Source organism: Pinus tabuliformis, chromosome 6 (assembly GCF_031772625.1).
Source record: "Pinus tabuliformis cultivar Carrire ecotype Pingquan chromosome 6, CPIR1, whole genome shotgun sequence".
Lineage (NCBI taxonomy): Eukaryota > Viridiplantae > Streptophyta > Pinopsida > Pinales > Pinaceae > Pinus > Pinus tabuliformis.
This window is the reverse complement of record NC_142292.1, coordinates 946,696,995-946,712,434: the sequence shown is the minus strand read 5'-3', so window position 1 is coordinate 946,712,434 and position 15,440 is coordinate 946,696,995. Positions and strand designations below refer to the sequence as shown.

Genomic DNA, 15,440 nt, shown 5'->3' with positions numbered 1-15,440 from the left:
TTAGATAAATTTATGTGGAACAATGATTTGATGTGGTATCAATATTACCTATATTTATGTGGAAAGTTGAAACTCTAACAAAAAGTCCTTTTGGAATTACACATTCTCCTATAGGAAGGAATTCAAGCTTCTTGAAAACTTACCACAAGGTAAAATATATTTGATGGGAAGGTATTAAATTGATGTTGAAAAGTTTGTGGATGAATATGTGGTCTACTAATAGAATAAGGGAGAGATAAATGAGACTTTATGTCTCCTAAACTATTATCTATATCAAGTCAACATTGGGAACAGGCTTAAGTGGATTTTATTACATGTTTACCCAAAATTGAATGAAATAATGTCATTGTGGCAACCCTTTTTGCTACCCCCCATGTAAATTTCATTATGTACATTTTTTTATGAGAAATTATGTGAAAATGTAAAATAATTACTGGGTTGGAGGAGTGGACACATATTAAGAGACTGAGGAAGAGGAGTTGCTTGTGATGAGTGTAAACAGAAGCCACTCCATTTATTCCTCTACCTATCCCCTTGAAAACTTTATGGCCCTATTGGTGCAAGAATTGAAGTTGTCACTAGTACAAAATGAGAGATTAGTGACCATGTGACTAAAAATGTTACATGTGTATGGGTCACCTAAGTGAAGGACAAGCTCATACTATCCCAATAATCATGGGATGCGTTGAGGAAGTCAACATGAAAGGGAGGGGATGTGAAGAAAAGAGTGGGTGGGAAGAGAAAATCGGGCGAGACAGAGAAAGGAGGTGCATAGGAGAACATAAGAAAAGTGTATGTGCAGAAGCAAGAGCACTAAGGGATAACAGGGTTGTAGAAATATTTGGTGGTGTGATTAGGAAATCATTATCTGCATTCTAGTGTGATACAATTCATGTATCAGTGTTGGATTTGGTTGAGAAGACTCCGTGGAGATATCAAATCCCTTAGTGCTTGCCTTGGATTGAAAAATCATCCCTAAAGTGAGATAATTTTCCTAGAATGAGTAGAATTTCACTATTCCTTAGATGAATCTTTGTGATACTTCACAGAGTGGTATTAGTCATTGTGGTGCTTACTGTGTGAGGCAATTGATAAACCACATGGACCATGCACTCTCTCTCTAGTCTAGTTGACTTGTTATCAATGTGAAATTCCTTTGAGAAAATAACTCCTCAAACTCTGAATATGGATCTAGGGTGGTCAGCTACAAGAAAAATTGCAATGTAGCTAGCCTATGGTTGGGTGGAGAGTTGAAGTACCTCCATTAGTTTCTTGTCATTCAAGTTAATCAGATACGTTTTTTTTCTCTTGTATGCACTTGTTCCATGGATGACTAATGATGTATAATATGTAATATGAAAGTGTGTGGTTTTACACTCACAATAAAGAAATGTTATATATTTTTCCACCCGTTTTAATGTTATCCAGTTAACAAACATGAGTACCACAATTAACCTAGAAAAGATTGATTTTGATATAATTAAATGGGTCCCAAAACCTCTTTGGTGAGTCAATGGTTCATAACATTTAATGTTATATACTTGGGCGTATGCCAGCTCAGCCCAGAATATAAGTCTCGATGTTTACCCTTTTTTTCATCCACTCTTATACATCCTCGTTGGCTTAGACTGAGGTTACATAATGACTGTCTTGTGGGATATTTGTTACATATGTATATAACCCCATCGAAATAGGACATGAGTTTCTAAAGTGTGAGGGACATATCCATTGTTGTTGACCTAGACTGAGGTTATGAGGGCAATGATTGATTATGTCTGTTAACTTTATCGTCTGTCGACATAGACAAACTAAATTGTTGTTGCCACTAAATCCCTGTCAACCCTGACAAAGGTCTCGATTGGTTGTGTCATGCTGACTCTTGTCATCTTGATAATCATCGGCCCTGGCACACTAAAACACTAACTCACTGTTGGCTATAGGGAAAGTAGAATTAAGTGAAGTTACTTGGGACCTGTGAAGGGAAGTGAGGTGATGGATGCCACAGTAGCTAGTATATCTATGTGGAAGCTCCATAGCCTCCACACTACACCTCATGGAAAGGGAGGATTGAAGATCAAGATGATCTGTGGGTGTGAAAGATATTGCACTATGGAAAAAGTTGTGTGGCCTAGATTTTCCTTCAAAACAGGATATAAAGAGTAGCGACGCAAGCATTTTCAGGTCGAGTATGGTGGGGATGATGAACCTGATTCTACGTGGACTCCATGTGGTAGTGTGATGCTAATTTGGTGCCATGTGATTGGTCGAACATTGAGCGAGTATATCTTTCAATCTAGGAGTCGAATCTAGATCAAGTTTATATCACCACTACCACTTTAATAATTATCACTACCACTTTACACAAACTCTGATAGCATGAATTTTTAAATTCCTTTGCATAGCCTCTGTAATACCCTTAGTACCATGAATATTTATGTAGACCAGGCTCCATTATCATAATGTAGCACTTCTTGGTTACTCCACTAGGTATAATTTTATCATTCAAGTACCCTTGGTACCATAACTCAACTATACATATGCATGACTAATGCATACTATATGACATGCCACACGTGAAATGGGCAGAACAACATACTAAATGTGAACCATAAATAACATGTATATTAACATAATTAGCAAAAGCATAGAAATGAAAATAAGAACACTTGTCTTTTATGAATGTCACCATTTGGCTATGAACCTCAAATGTTCCACCCATTCATAGATCACACTGCTCCAATACTCTTAGCAATGAGTCATCCCTAAGCTAGGTTTATGACTCAGCTAAGGAAAAAGTCTCCCCAAAGATAGCTTTGGTCCATAGTTAGCACAAAGAAAGTTTAGGAAAAGGTGCCAAACTCTAGTAGAACTCCAACTTGTGTTATGAAGTTGATTGAGTTTGGACACCATGTGAAACACCTTTTTATCATACATAAGTACCTCCAAAAATAAATCCCTCCTCAAGTACTTTAAACCATGTTATCTGTACATTTATTGGAAATTCACATTTGTTTATTTATGCATTATTTTTTTTCCTTTTCTCAATAATAAGTTAAGTTTTATCTAGGTGACATTTTAGGTAAAGTCCAGGCTTAATGTTTAATAAATTTAAAGTTTTAATGTTAATAAAATGATTCACATAAACATGAGATATTATCACCAATATTATAGGAGTATAACACTCTTTAAATAATGTAATTCCAAAAATAACTATCATCTTCAATTTCTTTTTTAAAATTTAAACTTAAAATTTGATTTAATACTATGTCACTTAGTGACATATAGGATCACCTATGAGATATTATTTTGGATCAAACATAAATTATTTTGCAAATTTTTAAGTTTGTCCAAAATTAAGTTTAGGTTTAATTTTTTAGGATAGCTTACATCGGGAGGGCATCCGTTGTGCTGCTGCATTAGGACTCCAAGTCCTAATGCAGGTGGCGCAACACGGCTCCAAAGCTTGAAGCTTGTGTTCGAGCCAAATTTTTTCCATATCTCACGGTAAATCTCAAAGCTTCAGGTAAATAATTATGCTCTGGTACATGCTTTCAATAGAAGGAGACAAGCTCTTTGCAAGATATAACAAATTTCATGAGAGCTTCAATGAAATGGGCCTTAACATACATCTATGACAACGGGTTTAAGTCATCGACGATTCAATAGGGTGGAATAGTTTCATTCTGCAAGGGCCTTGATGTGATACAGCAGGAAACTCAACTATGGCTTGGTGGAATTCCAGGCTTTGGTTCTCACCCCCACCTAAGAGCTTGCACAACAAATCGAAAAGGTCATGTGCACTCTCGGGGATTACTTGTAGGTTAAAATTCATGCTTGCGTAGGTGAAACTAGTGTCTATGATGGTCAATGTATACTAATGAGTGGAATTCATGTTTTTTTTGGAACCCCAAGTTATGTGTTCGACATTTTACGTATGTAACCTCCTCCTCCCACACTTATGCAAGCTTACTAGTCTACCAGGGAAAATATGTGATGAAGATTTACTATGATATCACTCAACCTCCTAGGTATGGTTAAGGAAGTAGAATCGATGAACCAAAACCAAACTGACCTTCCTCAGGAGCTACAGGACCCCCAAGAGCTAACCAACCACTCCAGGTTCCCAACCCCTGAGTTAAATTGCCTTTTCACTGACCTGGGCTCTCAATTTCTCCCATGACAAGGAAAGCCAATGAAAATAAGCCTCTAGTCACTCCCATAAGCCTGCTTCCCAGTGACTATAAACTAATTTACTTAGTTGTGTGATGGTGACCTCGAGATCTTAGCCACTTTTTCAGGGCTAGGACACAGGAATATGCCTAGAACTTAATGAAACACTCACAAATGATAAATAACACAAGTAAAAATAATTTAATCTAAAAATTGAACAAGAACTTAACTTGACCCCTCTAAACCATGACAAACATTTTGTCAAACACATCATGAACAAGCAATGTAAAGGTCAAAAATACACATCTAAACATAGGGGTCCATACTTATCTGAGAATCGTCAAGATGATCTGATGCCCTGTCACAATATCTGCATTATCATATATTAGGTGATACATGCATTAACATTTCATTCACTAACCAAAACATGATGAGAGCCATAACTTAATTATGCCATAAAACTATGCTTATAACCAGCGTATAACCAGAGAAATATCAATGATAGAACAACCATCAAAGAAACATGATAAAAAGTACATCTACTCATGAAATACAAGAGGAAATGAGCTCTTATTAACATATGCAAAACCAACCATGTCAGGGACTTCCACATACCATCTGATCATAGATTGGGCTGAACCAAATATCTCTTTCAGTCAGTCACCCCCATGCCATATTCTAAGTGTGAATGTGGGATCTCATGGAATAAACCAACAAAAACTAAAATAGGGCTTCCAGAGGAAAAAACACCTCATCCCTATATTATTGATTCCACCTCACAGCTGGACATCACTAACCATCACCAGATTGGTCTCTACCTAAGTTTTCCAGGGCTCTAGAGCGTTTGTTCCAACTTGACTCCAAGACTAGTAAAACAACCCACATCTACCACATGGCGCCAAAGCGTTTATCCAACCAAGGGTCTAGGAATAATAACTCGACCCACCAAGGGTTCCAAAGAATTTGTCCAACCAAGGATTTTAGGACTAGTAACTCAAACCACATTGTTTCAGGGCTTCTAGGGTGTTTGTCCATCCAAGGCTCCAGGAACTAATAACTCAACAAATAGCCATAAGGAACATGAACACCAATAAGAAAATAAAATGGAAAATCCACAACACTGGCTATCCAGGAAATGGCAAGGATAGGAAAAACCACTGTCAATCTAGGCAATCCTCCATGTAAATGACAAATCATAACCAAACAAATACATGCATACACCATGCATACTAAAACTAGCAATGAAATAATAAATGCAAATAGGTAGCTACAAAGAAAACCCATTTTAGCCCAAAATTGTTGTTCCCTTATGCTTTTCTTATTTTCCTTTTCCTTCTTGCTCCAAATCCAAAGTGTGCCCAAAATCCTCCAAGAGTGCTGATGAGCCTCGGTATTGCAAAAAGAATGTTGCAACTCCCAAGGCTACCAAATTTAATTATCAACTCAGGGTTCGTAAAAAATTAAGATGTATCAGCATTATATGTGCAGCATACAATGTGTCCTTCCTTTTCTTTCATGATGTAATGGAGTGCATGTAATGAAATCAAATCCTAAACTAATTGTAGAAAATGAAATGCTCGAAATGGAAACCTTAACCTATTGCAAGAAAGAAAATATAAGGAAATAAACCTATTCTAATTGCATAAATTAAACATCATGAACTAAATGTAAACCATTACATTTCAAAGAGTATATCCATTAACAAAGTTCATTGGATGTGGCAATCATGAAAATCATCATTGTATTATCCAATTCATAAATTTGTCCATTAACCCAAATCGTTGAAATGTTTTGCATGGGTAAAGAGGAAAGTCCTAAGCAGTCTTTAGTCTTCCCTAATAATTTATTTAGAGCCTAGGGGTATTTATTCAACCCTAAGGGACAATAACCAAGCTTCTTGAGCGAATCTGGGCAAGTATATACATGTTGGAAGGTTGCTACAAGGTTTCCTGTAGTTTACTACAGGAAACAATAGATTTGCTATAGGGAGTTATAATTCACTGAATGACCAACCAAATAAAATCCAAATTGGATGGGACAATTTTTATTATTGATTGTGATGTCTTAGGTCTCCATTTCAAGTTGAATCACTCAAAAAGACCTCTATTAATCCATGCTAAAAAAAGCATAAAATTACTAATCTAAAATCTAGAAATTCCAAGTAGCTCAATGATTACTATGACCTTCCAAAGTTGTTCCAATGATGAAATGATGATTGTGATCCTGAAAAATAACTTCAACCATTTAACCCAATCCTACAACAAGAAATTATTAATACTAAATGCAGAAATATAAAAAAGACAAGAACAAGAAATGCATGTGAATAAGAAGTGAAAGGAAGAAAAGTAAATGATACAAAAGGGATCTGTGTAGGAATTTACAGGGTAAGTTCTTTAAATAGAACACCAAATGATACCGCTCACAAATAGATCACAGATTAGTACACTAGTATTCTTGACGTGGTTAAAACCCTCAAAGAGGGAAACAGTCCATGGCCTGAACCAACGTGGCCACTTCAAGAAATTTATTAATGTAAGAGAAAGTAAATTTACATAAGCTTCTCTCATAAACGGTCACCTAACAAATGACCCTCATGCTCTTTAAATAGAGATCATGGACCAATCGGGTGTTAAGCCACATATCAAGTGTCGGTAATACCGATGAGAGAATGAACCGTCGGATCACTTCATGTCTAGAACATATCATGACCGTTGTATTGTAAATTAAAAAAAGTACATACTAAAGAAACACACTTTACCTAACTATACACTAAACTAAGTTATACTTAATTATTTCCTATGTATTGGAATATCCTAACATCCTCCCTTCATAACGACTTGGGATAGAATTGAAGGATGTACAAAGATAACACAATAGGAGAAGGAAGGAGGCATTAGAGCCTATCCCCCCTTAGTGACAACTTCTTGAACTCCAACCATAAATTGAAGTTTAGTAAACTTTGCCTTTGTGAGAGCCTTTGTAAATATGTCTACAAATTGATCATCGGTTGAACAATATTGCGCTTCAAGGACATGGTCATGAATGAGCTTTCTGATGAAGTTCATGTGTAGTTCAATGTGTTTTTTGTGCGGATGTTGGACTGGATCTTTGCATAGTTGAATGGAACTTTGATTATCACACCAAAGTGTATTCGGATGCTGCTTCTAAAAACCAAACTATGATAGGATCTGATGAAGCCACGGGGATTCCTTACTAGCTTCAATGGTGCCACGATACTTTGCTTCTATTGAAGAAAGAGAAATGGCACTTTGTTTCTTTCAAGACCATGTAATAGGTCCAGAACGAAGAGTGAAGACATAACCTATAGTATATTTCCGATCATCAAGGTCACCAGTCCAATTAGAATTAGTGAAACCAACCAATAGTGGAGATGCGTCTGCACTATAATGAATCCCAAACTGAACTGTACCTTGAACATAACAAAGTATTATTTTAGCTATTTTCCAATGACTTTCATGTGGGTTTTGCATAAACCGAGCAACAAGGCTAACACCAAAGGAAAGGTCAGGACAGGTATGGGTCAGATACAAAAGTTTTCCAACAAGCTAATGGTATAAGGTAGCATCAACTTCATGAGAAGTACAAGTGATTGAAAGTTTGACACCAGACTGAAAGGGAGAAGGGGTTGACTTACAGTCTTCCATGTGAAAGTAGCGTAGAAGATCACATGCATACTTGGATTGGGAAAGGGAAATACCTTCTTTGGATTGCAAGACTTGAAGACCAAGAAAATAATGCAAGTGTCCTAAGTCTATCATTTCAAACTATTTTTTAAGGCTGGACTTCACATGGTTTATAAGGTTGGGATCACTACGAGTAAGGATAATATCATCAACGTAAAGAACAAGAATGATAAGATATGTACCCACTTTCTTGGTGTAGACAATATTGTTAGAATGACACCTAGAAAAGCCAGTATCTAAAAGAAAGCTATCCATTTTGCCATAGCAAGCCCGAGGGGCTTGCTTGAGACCATAAAGGGATTTCTTAAGATGACATACAAGGCTAGATTCTGTTTGTATAAAGATAGGAAGTTGTTCCATATATATTTCTTCATGCAAGTCCCCATGCAAGAAGAAGGATTTAACATCCATCTGATGGACTTGCCTTTTGAAAGAGGCAACAAAAGAGATAACAAGGCAAATAGAGTTCATTTTGGCAATAGGGGTGAAGGTTTTAGTATAGTCAATGCCTCCAACTTGTGAAAAACCATTAGCAACAAGAGGAGCTTTATGTTTATCAACTTTTCCATCTAGTCCAAACTTGGTTCCGTAAACCCATTTTCATCTTACAAGTTTTCATCTCTTTGGAAGAGGAACAAGGTCTCATGTATCATTTGCCAATAGTGAACGATATTCTTCATTCATAGTTGCATCCCAATTTGGATGGCCTAAAGCTTTTGTAAAGGTGTCAAGATCATAATTCAATGAAGCATGAGCCAGTAAAGAAGAGGCTATATTGAACTGAGAACGTGTACAATGTTGATCTATAGGATCACCTGCTACATCCCGAGTAGCAAAGACCCATTTTGGAAGCTGAGGAGTTGAAGAAGGATCCTGAGAAGGTGGGGGAGGATTTTCATCCTCGCTATAATCATCTAATGAAGGAATATAATCAGAAGTAGAAGGGATAGTGAGAGGTGGCACATCCGTTAAACTAGGCTCATATGCCGATATATTTTCAGCAAACTTTACATCTCTTCTAATGATAACATTTTTGGATTTAGGTTGAAGAAGTATATATCCTTTGACATCTTCAGAATATCTAATAAAAATACATTTTTCACTCTTAGGTTCTAAGGATTTATGTTTCTCATCTGGAATATGGGTCCATGCTTCACTTCCAAAAACAAAAAAGTGACTTACATCTGGTTTAATTGAGCTCCATGCTTCTTCTGAAGTGATATTCTTTAAAATCTTAGTAGGAGTGTCATTTAATACGTAATTTTCACAGTTAATTGCTTCTACCCAAAAATTAAGACTAAGTCCTTTAGATTTACACATACAATTAGCCATATCCTTTAAGGTGCAATTTTTTCTTTCAGCCACGCCATTTTGTTGTGGAGTATATGGAAAAGTATGTTGCAATTGAATTCCATTCTCAATGCAAAAGTTGATGAATTTGTTGTTAACAATGTTCTCTGCCATGATCAAATCTTAGCTTAAGAATTTGATGTCCAAATTTTTTCTCAACAAATGCCTTAAAGGCCAAGAACATGTTAAAGACTTCACTCTTGAGTTTTAAGAAGTATACCCAAGTGCGTCTGGAGTAATCATTAATGAAAGTTAAGAAATAGTTGTAGCCAGAGAATGAAACAACTAGAATTGAACCACATAAATCACCATGCACAAGCTATAAAGGGGTTGAGGCATGCCAAGAGGCACGTTTTTCAAAAATATCCCGATGATGTTTTCTAAGTACACATCCGAAACAAACACCATCTCTGCAAGATACCATAGGAAGATATGTCACCATATTTTCTTTACATAGATTTTGAAGAGAGCGATAGTTTAAGTGACCAAATCGCTCATGCCAAAATTTGTTCACTTCATCATTATGAGTAACAAATATTGAAGGAAGGGTTGATGACCCAAAGTTGTTAAAATTATACAACCTTATAGAATCATCAGTAATGTCAGTAGCTAAAATCTGTCTAGGATCTCTTAGGTCCTTAATTACAACATCATGAGGTGAAAAATCAACGGTTTTACCTTCACCTGAATGAGTTATCTGATATACAGATAAAAGGTTGCGCGATAAGGTAGGAACATGTAATACATCATTAAATTGACCATTGTATAGATGAATAGTTCGAGTCCCTACCACACTAAGACATCTATCATCACTAACATATATATTTTTTGTGTTACAATCATTTAAAGAAGAAAACGTGCCTTTGTTTTTGGCAATGTGATAAGAAGCTCCAGAATCAATGAGACACTCATGAGAATGAGAAGAAAAAGATACATTTAGTGCATAACCAGACTAAGATGCTTGACAACCACATGCAGCATGTGTTATTCCTGAAGATGAAGTTGAAGTTGAAGAGTGCTCCAAATGGATGTTATGCTTCTTTAGTGTTGCTTCCAAGGCTTCCATCTTCTTAAATAATTTTGATTCTAAGTGGCCATCATGATTATAAAAGTTGCAATGTCTATCAGTCTTTCCTCCCTTTTTTTTTAGTTTCCTTATCAATTTTTTAAGTTGAGTTTTCATTGTGAAACTGAAATTGCTTAGGACCCTTGTTTGGTTTAGGACCATTCTTTTTAAGACGCTGCTTCTAAGGATTGTTTGAACTTGGTTGTTGTTGGGATGCTAAGGCTTCCTTAGAAGAGTTTCCAGTATTAATAAGACCAAGATGTAAGAGTTTTTATTGCTCTTTTATTAAAGAATCACAAAAGGCATCAAAAGAGGGAGACATGTAGTCTTGTCCTTGAGAAATAAAGGTTTCTCTAGTAGAATGGAAGGTGGAAACAAACACATAGTAAGTTGGTCCTAACTTAGTAAGAATATAATAGATAAGGCTACCATATTCTTTCTTAACCTTAACACCTTCCAAGAGAAGTATAAGGGTCTTGAAATTGGAAAAAAAATATTCAATGGAAGAAAAATTATTGGGGTCCAACGTAAGCAACTCATTTTTTTATTTAATGGACTATAATTTCATTTTTAATTCCAAAAACTTTATTGAGTTGTTTCATTGCTTCATCATGGGTATCAATTTATGCGATATGGAATCTAAGGTATGGAGAAATAGACATCCATATCAACCCACATGCTTGATCTTGTTTATTTTTCCATTTGAATTTCTTATCTTCATATTGAGGTTTAGACTCTTGGCCTGAGGCTATTCTATAAATACATTTACTTTTAAGTAAATCCACAATGTAGGATAGTCATTGGAAGTAGTTGGTGTTGTCAAGAATAACTAGGCATGGACTTTCCATTTTAAAAGAAACTGAATTTGTAAATGATGAAACTAAGTGTTTCAATAGAAAGGTCTTGAAAACTAGGCAAATTAAAAAAAACGACTCTGAAAACGGCGTATGGATGAAGAAGTTATGGATTTTTGAAGAAATGTTGTTGAAGATGCCGAAGAACCACTTGAATGTTGGGAAGTGAATGATAATGTTATATTTAAAAAAAAATCCCCCCCTTTCCAAACTTAATATAATTAGATCATTTTTAAAAAAAGATTACTTTATGTGACTCACTTTTATAAATAAGTGAAAGTCACTTTTACAATGGTATTTTATGAACTATCCACTAAATTGTAACTGAAATAAAAGATAAAGTGACTTTAGAATTATAGGTGACTCACTTTTTATAATGGGTGAGAACACTTTTACCTAAAGTAACTTTAAAACATAAATTACATGTGCTTTTTGAAAAAGTTACTCAACAAAAAGAAAGACTTGAACATGTTGGGTTGTGTTATATTCTTTCCACGACTAGCCCACGTAGTTAATCGGGGGGTTAGAAGGGGGGCGAATCCCCCTCTTTGTTGCGCCAATTGTGTAGTGGGGGGAGTCATGGGGGGTTTGAGGGGTGTAGGTAACCCCACCCTATGGGGTCTGGGGTAGCGCCTTGGAAAATTTTGGTTTTGGACCCTATATTAAGTTGGGCGGACCTACCTATGGTTTTGTGCATGTTTTTTACATATGGTTTTGAACGTGATGGTTTTTCGGTCCATGGTTTTGGACGCGATGGTTTTCGGTCCATGGTATTGGATGCTTCAACATGTATAAATATGTATTGTAACATTGAAATGAACATAATGAAAAATCAAGCTGGTAGTCTCGGTTTTGGGATCTAGGGGAAAATCTCTGTGTATATGTGTTTTATGTGTTATGCTCTTGCATTGTTTATTTTCTGTGTTTTAGAATTTGTATGCAGGTAATTTCTGTACGGGGTTAAAACTTACATTTGGTATCAGAGTTGTTTTGGCTTCAAGTGGATGCCTTTGTTGCTGAGGGGCTTCGTTTGGGCCTGTGGTAGACCCTGATCAGTGGGAGATTTGCGGGATCGATTCTGGTGGTGAAAGAAGAAGGCGAGCAGTGGAAAGATAAAGATCGAGAAAAATAATGGTCAGAGTTTTGAGTTATGGAAACTCAAGATGGAGGATCTGTTGGTGGATAAAGATCAGTGGATCGCGGTAGATCCAAGTACTAAACCAACAAGAGTGTCCGATGAAGAATGGAAGAAGTTGGATTGAAAGGCAAAAAGCACAATACGATTGTGTTTCTAAGATTCAGTATTGTTGAATGTATCAGGGGAAGCTACGACGAAGACTTTGTGGGACAAGTTAGGGACTTTATACCAATCTAAGTCTCTAGTGAATAAACTGTTCCTACAGAAAAAACTGTATAACCTGAGGATGAAAGATGGAGACTCCGTGACAGAGCATCTGAACGCATTTAATACTATGGTAAGTCAGTTATCATCTGTTGATATTAAAATTTCAGATGAAGATAAGTGCATCAGTTTTTTGTGTTCTCTACCAGATTCATGGGATAGTCTGGTTATTGCAATAGGTAGCAATGCAACTGCCTTGCAGTTTGATGAAATAGTCTCATCCTTGATGACAGAGGAAATGAGATAGAAAAATATGGAGAGCCAGAATGGTGATGCCTTGTTTGTACAAGGACGGTCCCAGAACATAAACAAAAACAATTCATCGAGTGGGAGGTCTAAATCTAGAGGGAGATCTAAATCTTCAGGAAAACCTGTAAAGGTGGTGTGCTGGAAATGCGGAAAGGAAGGGCACTACAAAAGGGACTGTAAATCTAAAGCTCCTGATAAAGGAAAGGGATCTGATGATGCTACTTCTGCAAAGGTGAAAACCACCTTAGATGAAGGTGGGGATGTGTACTTGGCTTCTTCAAGTACACATGCAGATCACGAGGCATGGTTGATTGACTCAGGTGCATCTTTTCACTTCACTCCCCATAGAGAGTGATTTTGCGAGTATGAGAAATATGATGGTGGTGATGTATTCTTTGGGGATGACAGGAAGGCTAGAATCGTTGGTCATGGAAAAGTAAAGTTGAAGTTGCAAGGTGGAAGGGTTAGAACACTTCCAGGTGTTCTGCATATTCCTACATTAGCCAGAAATATGATTTCTCTAAGCAAGCTGGATGATGTAGGTGTAAAAACAGAGTTCGAGAAGGATACCTGCAAGATGGTTAGGGGGGCACTGGTATTCATGTGGGGAGTTCGAATTGGAACTCTGTACAAGCTGCAATGTAGCACTGTTGTCGATGGGTGCAATAGTTCTGTTATTCCTGAAAGTGGAGTAGAAAATCTAGTGGTCTCTGGAGAGAAGACCATGCTGTGGCATCAAAGGCTTGGACATATTCAAGAGAAGGGCCTTCGAATATTTCATGGTAAAGTTATGGTCGAAGGTATGAGTAATAGCTCTCTGGATTTTGATTTCTGTGAAAATTGTGTATATGGGAAACAAAATCGGGTGAGTTTCCCCTTTGGTGGTAAGAGGGCGAAACAGATATTAGAGTTTGTGCACAGTGATGTGTTTGGACCTATGAAGGTTCCATCACTGGGTAAGTCTGTGTACTATGTATCCTTTATAGATGACTTCTCAAGGAATACATGGATATATTTCCTTAAGGAGAAATCTAAAGTCTTTGATAGGTTTAAAGAATTTAAGGTGCTGGTGGAAAACTAGACAAAAAAGAAGATAAAGGTGTTGAGGAAAGATAACAGTGGAGAGTTTTGCAATAAGGAATTTGAAGAATTCTGTAAGAAGCGTGGTATAGCACGAAAAAAGACTACTCCATACACACTTGAGAAAAATGGAGTTGCAGAAAGAATGAACAAGACATTGATGGAAAGGGCAAGAAGCATGCTCAGTGGTGCTAGTTTAGGACAAGAATTCTGGGCAAAGGTGATGGAGAAAACATGTTACCTGGTCAATATATCACCTTCATCAACTTTGGAGGATAAGACTCCACAAGAGGTATGGACTAGTAAGAAACCCTCTCTTTCACATATGAGGATATTTGGATGTGATGCATATGTACATGTTCCAAAGGAGAAACGAGCCAACTTGGATAGTAAATTTGAAAAGTGCATCTTTATTGGGTATAATGATCGTTTAAAGGGTTATAAGCTTTAGAACCCAGTAATAAGGAAGGTTGTGTACAACCAAGATGTGGTGTTCAGAGAGGTAAAATATGTTATTAAACATGAATTCCAACCAAAGGAACCTAAGAAGATAGAGTTTGAGCTAAAGGAGGAAGAATCAGAGTCTACAACAGAGGAGGAATCAGAAGATGAAGAGCCACAAACTCTGGGTGTGAGAAGATTAGTTCAAGAAAGAAAGCAACCATAAAGATATAGTCCATTTGCTTTCTGTTCAAATTTTTCTTTATCTATTACTGATGATGATCCCAGAACTGTGAAGGAAGAAGTAGATTCAAAGGATGGAAAACTCTGGAAAGAGGCCATGGTTGATGAAATGGCATCTTTGCACAAAAATGAGGCTTGGGATCTGGTGGAGTTGCTGGCTGGAAGGAAACCCATTGGTAGCAAATGGGTGTTCAAGAAGAAGACAAATGCAGAAGGAAATTTGGAGAAATACAAAGCTCGGTTGGTAGCAAAAGGTTATTCCTAGGTGCCGGGAATTGATTTTGGTGATATTTTTTCTCCTGTTGCCAAGGTAACTTCTATTAGATTAATTTTATCTATTGCTATTGCTTTTGATTTTGAGGTAGAACAGATGGATGTGAAGACAACATTTCTTCATGGGTGTTACCGGGAATAGTGTCTATGCAGAGCTGCTAATCCCACTAAGGCTGGTAACAAAATGGCGACTCTGCTGGGGAGCGAGTAGATTGTTTGTTCATCTACATTTTTTTACTTTATAAACTTACAGAAGGAGCCTGAAGTCAAGCCAGCTAGCCTTCGAACTGCATTTTCTATGCAAGTGCAAAGTAGATCAACACTGCTTCAGTCAATCTCTGGGTTTTGTTTATGAATTAAACAATCGATTTACAAGCTCTCTAATTGCCCTTGTGGTGGCTCTAGTAACCTCCTTAGATCTACCCCTTTGATTGATTTACTGTTTACCACTTGCTCGGCCAAAATCCCTGAACTGAACTGCAAAATGTGACCCGGAAGCCAATCAAAGTCTCGTCCTTGGTCCAGCGCACTGTTTGTTCTGTGAACTTCAAATGCAGCGCACTTCCCGAGTGTAGTAGGTGCATTGCATTTTAGTTTCACTGTGTTAC

At 36.9% G+C, this 15,440-nt stretch overlaps 1 pseudogene; it reads left to right on the top strand.

The window, feature by feature from the left end:
• Positions 1-3,778: 3,778 nt before the first annotated feature.
• LOC149262073 (eukaryotic initiation factor 4A-6-like) overlaps positions 3,779-15,440 on the top strand; it is a 75,342-nt pseudogene continuing 63,680 nt past the window's right edge.